The following is a 10,940-nucleotide window of genomic DNA, read 5'->3' on the forward strand; positions in this document are numbered from 1 at the left end:
TCAAGCCCATGTACACATCATCCATTGCCTTGCCTTCACCAACATTCATGATAACTTCCTTGAAAAGCTCTATAAGATTGGTTAGACACAACCTACCACACACAAAGCCATGTTGACTATCCCTAATTAGTCCATGTTAATCCAAATACATATATCTAGTCCTTAAAATATCTTCCAATTACTTTCCCACTACTGACGTCAGGCTCACAACCCTATAATTTCCTGTTTTATTCTTAGCACCTTTCTTAAACAATGGAACAACATTAGCTATCCTCCAATACTCCAGCACCTCACCCATGCTTTAAATGTTTTAAATATTTCTGCTGGAGTCACTGCAATTTCTACTCTAGCCCCCACACTATCTAAGGGAGCACCTTGTCTGGCCCTAGGTATTTATCCACACTAATTTGCCTCACGACATATTGCAACTGCTCCTCTGTTATCTGTCTACTACTGCTTTGAGTCACTTCCATAGACTCTGTGTCCATCCTCCGAGTAAATACTGAAGCAAAATCAGAGGTGGTGATGATTCAACATATAGGACGGAGATAGAAAATCTGGCTGAATGGTTCCACAAAACCACCTCTCATTCAACATTAACAAGACCAAGGAGCTGATTATTGACTTTAGGAGGAGGAGGAAACTAGAGGTGGATGAGCCAGTCCACATCAGGAGAATCAGAGCTGGAGAGGGTCAACAGCTTTAAATTCCTCAGTGTTATCATTTCACAGGATCTGTCTTAGGTCCAGCATGCAAGTGCCATTATAAAGAAAACATGGCAGCACCTCTGGTTCCTCCGAAGTTTGTGAAGATTCAGCATGACATCTAAAACCTTGCCAAGCTATATGACAGTATATAGACTGGTTGCATCATGGCCTGGTATGGAACTACCAATGGCCTTGAATGGTAAATCCCACAAAATCTAATTGATACAGCCCAGTCCATCACAGGTAAAGCCCTCCCCATCACTGAGCACACCTACATGTAGAGCTGTCACAGGAAAACCAAGGATCCCCACCATCTAGGTCATGCTCTCTCTCACTAATACCATTGGGAAGAAGGCACAAAATCTTCAGATCCCACATGATCAGGTTCAGGAACAGTTATTACCCTACAGCTGGTATAGCATCTATGCAAATGAATAAACAGGTGACATTTCAAGCTGAGACCCTTCTTCAGGATTGGAAAAGAAGGTGGGGGGGGGGAAGACATCAAAATAAAAAAGGTGAGGGAAAAGATGATAGCTTGAAGTGCTGGAGAGGAAGGAATCTGATAGGGGAGGAGAGTGGACCATGGGGGATAAGGAAGGAGGGGTACCAGCTGTAAGTGATAGGCCAGAAAGAGGAATAGAAGTGGAGGGAAGGAGGAGGGAAAGATTTACTGGAAGGAGAAATCAATGTTAATGCCATCAGATTAGTCTATTTCTGAGTTTGCAGTGCATTCAATCTTTTTTGTACATAACTGTGCTAATCACCTGCACTACAAAGAGGAAACTTATCAATCCGATATCCCACTGAACTTTGTAATTGCACACTTCTCTGTTTGTGTATTTTATTTTTCTATTCCTTCCCCGAAATAACACAAAAATAGCCATTATTTTCTGACACATGATTTATTAAACCTGCAAAGGTCTACAAGATCCACAACACATGGCATCCCTGCTGCACAGGAAATGTCTATGGAAAGAGCCGTCTTAAAATGGTTTGCCATTATTCCAATTAAGATACACATTCATTAAGAATATACAGATAATTTTTCACAAAACTGAAAGAAACATTACAGAACAAGAATTACTTGTAATGACACTGCACACACAAAGACTAGACATGCCCATAAGCTGCCCATACTCTTCAATTTGAAGGAGCTCTAAATATTAGGTGATTTATGTTAATCCTCTCAACATCCCTTGCACAAACTGACCATACTCTTCAATGCGAAGAAACTCCATTATCACTATTAGGACAACCCTATAACAACAAGGTTGTAGCTCTTTTAAAACTATAGCCTTTAAGAAACATTCGGAAAACGAATGTGGACAAGAAATGAATAATTATATTGCAAATCTGATCATGAGGAAATTTCTTTGGAAAAAAATGTTCTACTGGATGTTTCTCTTGGTATACCACAATATACATTATGCATAGACACGATTGACCAAATAATTTCATCTGTGTGGTAAAATTCCCTGATAATATCCCATACAAATCCTTATTTTACACCATTTTCTACCAAAATACAATCTGCTCTTATTAAAGCAAAATTTTCACCTCTGACACTTTAGCTGACAGGGATGGTAATGAAGAATTTCTCCTACATTTTTGTTTTTTCTCAACTACTATACATATTCACTGGGAATATACCAATATTAAGTGTCTACAAATGTTATAGAACATAGACCTATATGATTTCACCATACAGGCAAGGATGGGAAATATCCCTTTACAAATTATCCAAATCCTTCATTGTGAAGGGTTTAATGCCAGTCTTTCCGTACTGGAATACAGTATCACACCAGCGTACGCCTTCGGTTACATTTATTTTATTTCATGTCTGTAGCTTTTCTCGACTCATTAAACTGTTCAGTGGTTTCAGTTTGCCAGGTGTCGGAGGATGCGGTACCGCCGGATTGTTGCCACGTAACTGAAATTTTAGAGGCTGCTGTCGACAGTGACCTCTTGCACATCTGCATCCTATCACGTGTTTGCGTTGAAGATTCAGTTACAGTCATCACGCAGACTGTCCGCTGAAATACAAAATGAGCAGAATTCCTAAGTACACATGATAGAAACACGAAGCTGATTTAAGTGCACGTTTAACGACTACATTTTGTAAGGGTCTCGAAGGTTTAATGGGGCTGATTCAGATGTACCTGAACAAGAGCCTTGAGTGGAATTGTTATTAAGACGGTCTGCGGCGGAGAGTGTCGGCGGCGGTGGCGGGTCCAATTAATAATCCGCAAGTTTCCTTTGGCCTTTTCTGACATCAGCTGAAATAAAAACCACCAAGCACATTCTTAATCAAGAAATCTTTTACACAAATGTTACTTCGCAACTCATGATGAAATATAGGGAAATTGCGGTACAATTGAGTATATTTTACAATTAAGTTAACCCACCACCAATATTTCTGCAGGAGGGATTCTATTTCCGAATCGGCTCTTCCAGCGCCAGCGACTCGCAGCTACGCTTTGGATTCTCTCCAAGCAAGCCTCCAGCAAAGAGCTGGCAGCGCCTTTCTGTTGCCGTTTGTTTAACGTTTCCCCTATTTATAGTTCCGAATGAAAGCGGAGAAGCGTGAGTCCGCGCTTCTCGACGTTTCCCACACCTCAGCAGCCAATCGTTGTTGTGAGGCAGACAATGGCCGATGTATTCTCTCTGAATGAAGTATTATCCACACTGCTTGACGGGTTTGTGCAGTCAATTCATAGGGCCATCTGGAGAACTGGTTAGAGCCAATAATCCCTGGTCGAAGTTTATGAGAAACTAAGACAAGTTCTCCCACGTGGCACCCACCACAGGAATAAAAAACAAGAACATCTGTCTCATCGTTAGCCTTCTGTTAAAGTGTGCCTAATAAAACTTTATTAAAATTTTAAACAAATCCAATTAAAACTATAGAAGGATCCAAATAAATACATGGTTGTACTTGGTTAAAGTGATATGCACTTTAAGCGTTTTTTATATGGTAGAAACATTTTGGAAGTTAATAATTTAAAGATGTCCATTGATAGTTATACAATGTAAGCACAATTGTATTAGCCGTGTGCTATGGAAGTTCAGTGCAAAACCTAGAGCTATACAGACATAGAACGGTGCAGTGCAGAAACAGGTCCTTCGGCCCATCTACTTCGTGCTGAAACATTATCTAATCCCGTCGACCTGCAGCCAGATCATAGTCCTCCATAAGCTTCTCATGCATGTTCCTATCTAATTTTCTCTTAGATATTGAAATTGATCCCGTTTTCATCACTTGTGCTGGAAACTCGTTCCACATTTTCTCCACCTTCTGAGTGAAGATGCCCCCCCCCATGTTTCCTTTAAACATGTCGCCTTTCACCCTTAACCCATGACCTCTAGTTCTAGTCTCATCCACTCTCAGTGGAAAAAGCCTGCTTGTGAGTGTTACTCCTCCCATTTCCTTTAAGCTTTCCCCTTCCTCCTGTGAAGTTATATCCTCCTCTATTTAGCATTTCCACCTTGGGAAAGAGAATGCCAATCTACCCTATCTATGCCCCTCATGATTTTATATACTTCCCTCTGCCTCCGATGCTCCAGAAAAAAACAATTCAAGTTCATCCTAATTCTCCTTATACAGCAGCTAATACTCCCTAATCCAGACATCATCCCGCTAAACCTCAGCTATAGAGCACTATTTCACAGAAACAGGCCCTTCAGCCCATCTAGCCTATGCCAAATATTCTGCCTAGTTACATCGACCCACACTTGGACCACAGCTCTCCATGCCCCTTCCATCCATGTATTTATCCAAACTGCTCTTAAATGTTATAATTGAACTCTCGCCCACCACTTCCACTGGCAGCTCACTCCACACTTGCACTGCCTTCTAGTGAAGAAGTTAACCCTCAGGTTCTTCTTAAATATAACCATATAACAATTACAGCATGGAAACAGGCCATCTCGACCCTCCTAGTCCATGCTGACGCTTACACTCACCTAGTCCCAGTGGCCCGCACTCAGCCCATAACCCTCCATTCTTTTCCTGTCCATATTTCATATTATATTTTAAGATATTAAATAAATATTTTAATATATAAAATTTATAAATATATAAATATTTCACCTTTCACCCTTAACACATGACCTCTAGTTCTAATCTTACCAAACCTCAGTGAGAAGAAAGCTGATTGCATTTACCTTATCTATACTCCTCATAATATTGTATATCTCTATCAAATCACCCCTCATTCTCCTACACTCCAGAGAATGAAGTCCTAAACTATTCAACCTTTCTGTATAACTCCGGTCCTCAAGTCCTGACATCATCCTTGTAAATCTCCTCAGCACTTTTTCATTCTTATTTACATCATTCCTGTAGGTAGGTGACCAAAACTGAACACAGTTATCCAAGTTAGGCCTCACCAGCATCTTATACAACTCAACATAACATCCCAACTCCTGTACTCAATACATTGATTTATGAAGGACAATGTATCAAAAGCTTTCTTTATGGCCTAATCTGCCTGTGACAACCAATGGACTCAATTTAAGGACTCTTTATCTTGTTATCCCATGTTTTCATTATTTATTGCTATTTATTTATACAGTATTTGCATTTGCACAGTTTGTCTTCAGCAGTCTGGTTGATCTTTCATTGATCCTGTTACAGTTACTCTTCTGATTTGCTGAGTATGCCCACAGGAAAATAAATCTTAGGGTTGTATTTGGTAACATATATGTACTTTGATAATAAAATTTACTTTGAAATTTGAAGAAATTGTTGATCTGTATTTCTAGTCCCTCTAGGTCCCTCTTCAGTGCCCTACCATTCACCGTGTAAGACCTACCGGGGTTGGTCCTCTAAAGTGCAACACCTCATGTTTATCTGCATTAATTTCTAACTGCCACTTGGAGCCCATTTCACCAGCTGGTCCAGATCCTGCTGCAAGCTTTGATAGTCTTCTTCACTCTCTACTACAATCCCAATCTTGGTGTCATCTGCAAATTTGCTGATCCAGTTTACCATATTATCATCAAGATCATTGATATAGATGACAAACAACAAAGGACCCAGCACCAATCCTTTGCTAAAGTCCACGTAGACAATATCACTCTGCCTTGCCTTCATCACCTTTCCTGGTAACTTCCTCAAAAAACTTTGTAAGATTGGATAGACTTACCACACACAAAGCCACGCTGATGATCCCTAATCAGTCGCTGTCTATCCAAATACTCATATATCTGGTCCCTTAGAATACCTTTCCCATTACTGACATCAGGCTCTCAGCCTATAATTTCCTGGCTTATTCATGGAGCTTTTCTTAAGCAATGGAACAACATTAGCATCCTCCAATTGTCTGGCAGCTCACCCATGGCTAAGGATGTTTATAAGTATCTCTGCTAGAGCCCCTGCAATTTCTGCAGTAGTCTCCCACAGGGTCCAGGGGAAAGCATTGTCAGACCCTAGGGATTTATCTACCCTTACTTGTCTCAAGACAGCAAGCACCTCCTCCTCAGTAATCTGTATAAAGTCCATGAACTCGCTGCTGCATTGTCTCATGTATACAGACTCTGTGCCTGTCTCCCAAGTAAATACAGATGCAAAAAAATCAATTTAAGACCTACCTCATCTCTTTAGGCTCCTTGCATAGATTGCCATTCTGATCTTCCAGAGGACCAATTTTGTCCCTTGCTATCATTTTGCTTTTAATGTATCTGTACCTTTCCTTCCAACTTGTCTTTTCTGCTTCTGGGGTGTTTTGGGAACAATTTAGAGGAAACTTTTAACAAGAAATAATCTAGTATGCAGGAACCCTAACTAATATTTTCAGAGTAACACACATACTGGAGGAACTCAGCAGGTCAGGCAGATTCTATAGAAAGGGATAAATAGTTGATGTTTCCGGCCAAAACCCTTCATCAGGAGAGGGTCTGAAAGGTCGACTGTTTATTCTTTTCCATGGATGCTGCCTGACCTGCTGAGTTCCTCCAGTATTTTGTGTGCATTGCTCTGGATTTCCAGCATCTGCAGAATCTCTTGTGTTTATACTAACAAATCTAATCAGATCAAAGCTGGAGTGAATAATTGTAACTGATTTGGCGAATTAAGTTATCTTTACAGTAAACTATGATATGATGATACTATCAGAATCAGGTTTATTATCATTGGCATGTGACGTGAAACTTGTTAACTTAGCAGCAGCAGTTCAATGTGATACATAATCCAGCAGAGGAAAAACAAATAATAATAATAATAATAATAATAATAATAATAATAAATAAAATAAAAATAATAATAATAAATAAACAAGTAAATCAATTACGTATATTGAATAGATTTTTTAAAAATGTGCTACACCACCATAAAGAATGCCTACCCTGCTATTCCATGCCCTCACTTAGGGAAGTCTGATGATCTGGCTGTACTTCTACTCCTGAGTATAGGTAGGGACTGAAGACTGCAGCACCAGCAGTAGGGATCAAGAAAGTTTGGACAAGGGAAGCACAAAAATGCCTACAGGGCTGCTTTGAATTGGTGAACTGGACTGTATTCAGAGACTCATCTTCGAATCTGGATTAGTATGCTGCAGTTGCTACCAACTTCGTTAAAACCAGTGCTACTCAAACATTTGGTGAACCCAATCATACTCATCTGTACCAAATATTTGATTAACTTCACTTCAAAAGCTTATGAATTTATACAGAAATGGCTCTTTTCAGTAATTTACTTTAGAAAGTGAAGACAGATTCGGATCTGTAGTCAGCATAGATTTGTCAGTATGTATTTATACCTGTAGGAGGTAAATGCATACTGTGCATCTAAGTCAGTCAATTTGTCCTGACTACTGTACTACTCTTCTCATCTCTTTCATACATCTAGCACACATTCTCTTTGAATTCCCTACTTGCTGGAGTTTAGAAGAATGAGGGAGAGGGATCTCATTGAAACCTATTGATTATTGGAAGGCCCAGATAGAGTGGACATGGAGAAGATGATTCCTATAGTGAGGTAGTCTAGGACCAGAAGGCACAGCCTCAGAATGGAAGGATATGCCTTTAGAACAAAAATGAGGAGGAATTTCTTCAGCCAGATTGTGGGGAATCTATAGAATTCATTGCCACAGATGGCCATTCTGCCGAAATCATTGGGTATATTTAAAGCAGAGGTTGATCGGTTCCTAATTAGTTAGGACCTCAAAGTGAAGGCAGGAGAATGGATTTGAGATAGTTAATAAATCAGCCTGATAGAATGGCGGAGCAGACTCGGTGCCCTAATTCTGCTCCTATGTGTTAGGGCCTTATGGGATCAGATTTACACTGGTTTATAGCTTCATGGTATACACACTCATCACTGTCTCAGTGCTGGGAAGAAGGCTCTGAAGATGTTCTCAGCTGCAAAAATTTGAACGTGCTTTAGGGCTTTAATCCTAAAACAGGCAGATACCAGGCTTCTATATGCACTTTTCAACAAACCTTTTATAGTCTTTGCTAGGGGCTGTTAAACCGTCATTCCCATCATTAAATTAATTAGACACAACTAGCATTGTTCCGTTGCAGGGAACATGTTTAAAAGTCAGATAACTTCCTACTCAGACTACTGTTCTCACTTGAAACAGGTTTCCTTCATCCCTGTGTTTCTTATACATTGATAATGTCATTCCCACCCATAAATTCAATGGAGGGCGACCAAAAACAGAGTGTGATACACAGATGTTACATTCTGCAAAATGATTCTGCTGCGATATTACATCATATTTGTTCATAGCTGCAGCTTAATGCAATCTAACTGCAGCTGACTGATATCTTAGCCCCATGATACTACATAGGATATGTGGCTTATGATCACGATTAGAGAGTCTTGCGCCACAAGTATCCTAGAAGCTCAGTAAGCCTCTGTCCTCGTCAGAGGACTGTGTGTTGTGGTGTCAGAAGAACACAAGAAATAGGAGCAGGAATAACTATTCAGTCCATTGTCTCTGCTCCACCATTCAATAAATACATTGCAAGTGTTTTACCTCAGCACCTCAATTATATCCTTTATTTATTTAGAGATCCAGCATGGGAATAGGCCCACTTGGCCCAATGAATTCTCATGTGCCTAATTAACCTACTAACCCATAAGTCTTTGGAATGTGGGCCCACAAGATCACAGGGAAAATATACAAACTCCCTACATATTGTGACGGGAATTGAATCGGGGTCGCTGGTACTGTAATGATAGATAGATAGATAGATAGATACTTTATTCATCCCCATGGGGAAATTCAACATTTTTTCCAATGTCCCATACATTTATTGTAGCAAAACTAATTACATACAATACTTAACTCAGTAAAAATATGATATGCATCTAAAATCACTCTCTCAAAAAGCATTAATAATAGCTTTTAAAAAGTTCTTAAGTAGTTTACTTAAATACATTGAGTCCTAACCCCGGCACTTTAACATATCTTACTCCTGGCGGTTGAATTGTAAAGCCGAATGGCATTGGGGAGTATTGATCTCTTCATCCTGTCTGAGGAGCATTGCATCGATAGCAACCTGTCGCTGAAACTGCTTCTCTGTCTCTGGATGGTGCTATGTAGAGGATGTTCAGGGTTTTCCATAATTGACCGTAGCCTACTCAGCGCCCTTCGCTCTGCTACCGATGTTATACTCTCCAGTACTTTGCCCACGACAGAGCCCGCCTTCCTTACCAGCTTATTAAAACATGAGGCGTCCCTCTTTTTAATGCTGCCTCCCCAACACGCCACCACAAAGAAGTGGGCGCTCTCCTCAACTGACCTATAGAACATCTTCAGCATCTCACTACAAACATTGAATGACGCCAACCTTCTAAGGAAGTACAGTCGACTCTGTGCATTACGCTACAGTGATTCCCCTAAAACTTGTAGTTTCCCAGTGGGAAATTGAACTTCAGGCTCCCACATGACAGGCAGGATGCTAACCTTCCTATTACCGAGGACTTTGATTTCCATAGAGTCCAAAGATCCGTCAATCTTAGAATATGTTCAGTGACAGAGCCTGAGTAGACCTCTTGGATAGAGAATTCCAAAGATTCACTACCCGGGATGAAAACAATCTTCTTAGCAACACACACAAAATGCTGGTGGAACACAACAGGCCAGGCAGCATCTATAGGGAGAAGCACTGTTGACGTTTCAGGCCGAGACCCTTCATTAGGGCTAGATCTTCTTATCTCAGTCCTGAAAGGTTAAGTTCTTATCCATTATGCTAGACAACCCATTTAGGGGAAACATGTTCCCAGCATTAACACTCTCAAGAATCTTATTTGCTTCAATGACTTTCTATATCATTCTTCTAAATTCTAGTGAGGGGGAGCCAAAAAGGAATTAACCTGGATCTCTTTATATACAAGAAAATATCAGAGAAAAGCACTCTTGATACTTACGTGCAATTAGATGCCTGACACCATGTATAACATTGTAAATAGTAAATTAGAATGAAATCAGGGCATTATTGTTTTGCAATTGTGAATCAATAAATCTGAAAAATGGTAGAAAAATGGTCTACCAGCAGATTGTTTGTTGAACTTAAGATCAGATTGATTAACCTCTCCTTTTAGGAAAATTCAACATGATGAATCTTTCTTTCAGTTCCTCTATCACAAGTATATCCTACCTTGGTTATGGAGATCAGTCTTATAACAAAGCATTTCAGATATATTCAAAGATCAAAGCTCGAAGTAAATTTATTATGAAAGTATATATATGTCATCATATACAACCGTGAGATTCATTTTGCTTGTGGCCATTCACAGTAAATACCAAAGAAACACAACAGAATCAATGTAAAACTGCAAACAGTGAGATGGACAAACAACCAATATGCAAAGGAGAAAAAACTGTGCAAATACAAAAAGAATAAAAACACGAAATGGCAATAAATAAATAAATAGATAGATAGATAAATAAATAAATAAATAAGCAATAAACATCGAGAACACGAGATGAAGAGTCATTGAAAGTGAGTCCATAGTTTCTGAGAACATTTCGGCATTGGGTGAGTGAAGTTGAATGTAGTTATCCTCTCTGGTTCAAGAGCCTGATGGTTGAGGGATAATAACTGTTCCTGAACCTGGTGATGTGGGTCCTGAGGATCCTGTGCTCCTTCCTGATTCTAGCAATGAGGAGAGAGAATGACCTGGATGGTGGGAATTGTTGATGATGGATGCTGGTTTCCTATGACAGCACTCCTCGCAGATGTGCTCAATGGTGTGGAGAGCTTTACCTGTGATGGACT

At 39.9% G+C, this 10,940-nt stretch overlaps 1 long non-coding RNA gene across 1 annotated transcript; it reads right to left on the bottom strand.

Annotated features, from left to right (window-relative positions):
- Positions 1-2,445: 2,445 nt before the first annotated feature.
- Positions 2,446-3,264, bottom strand: LOC140732706 (uncharacterized). The gene is made up of 3 exons (XR_012100117.1): positions 3,116-3,264; positions 2,870-2,986; positions 2,446-2,743 (listed from the first exon to the last, which is right to left on the bottom strand). It is a non-coding gene; the product is annotated as an uncharacterized lncRNA (long non-coding RNA).
- Between the last annotated feature and the right edge of the window lie 7,676 nt (positions 3,265-10,940).

The sequence above is a fragment of the Hemitrygon akajei genome, chromosome 9 (assembly GCF_048418815.1).
Source record: "Hemitrygon akajei chromosome 9, sHemAka1.3, whole genome shotgun sequence".
Taxonomy (NCBI): domain Eukaryota; kingdom Metazoa; phylum Chordata; class Chondrichthyes; order Myliobatiformes; family Dasyatidae; genus Hemitrygon; species Hemitrygon akajei.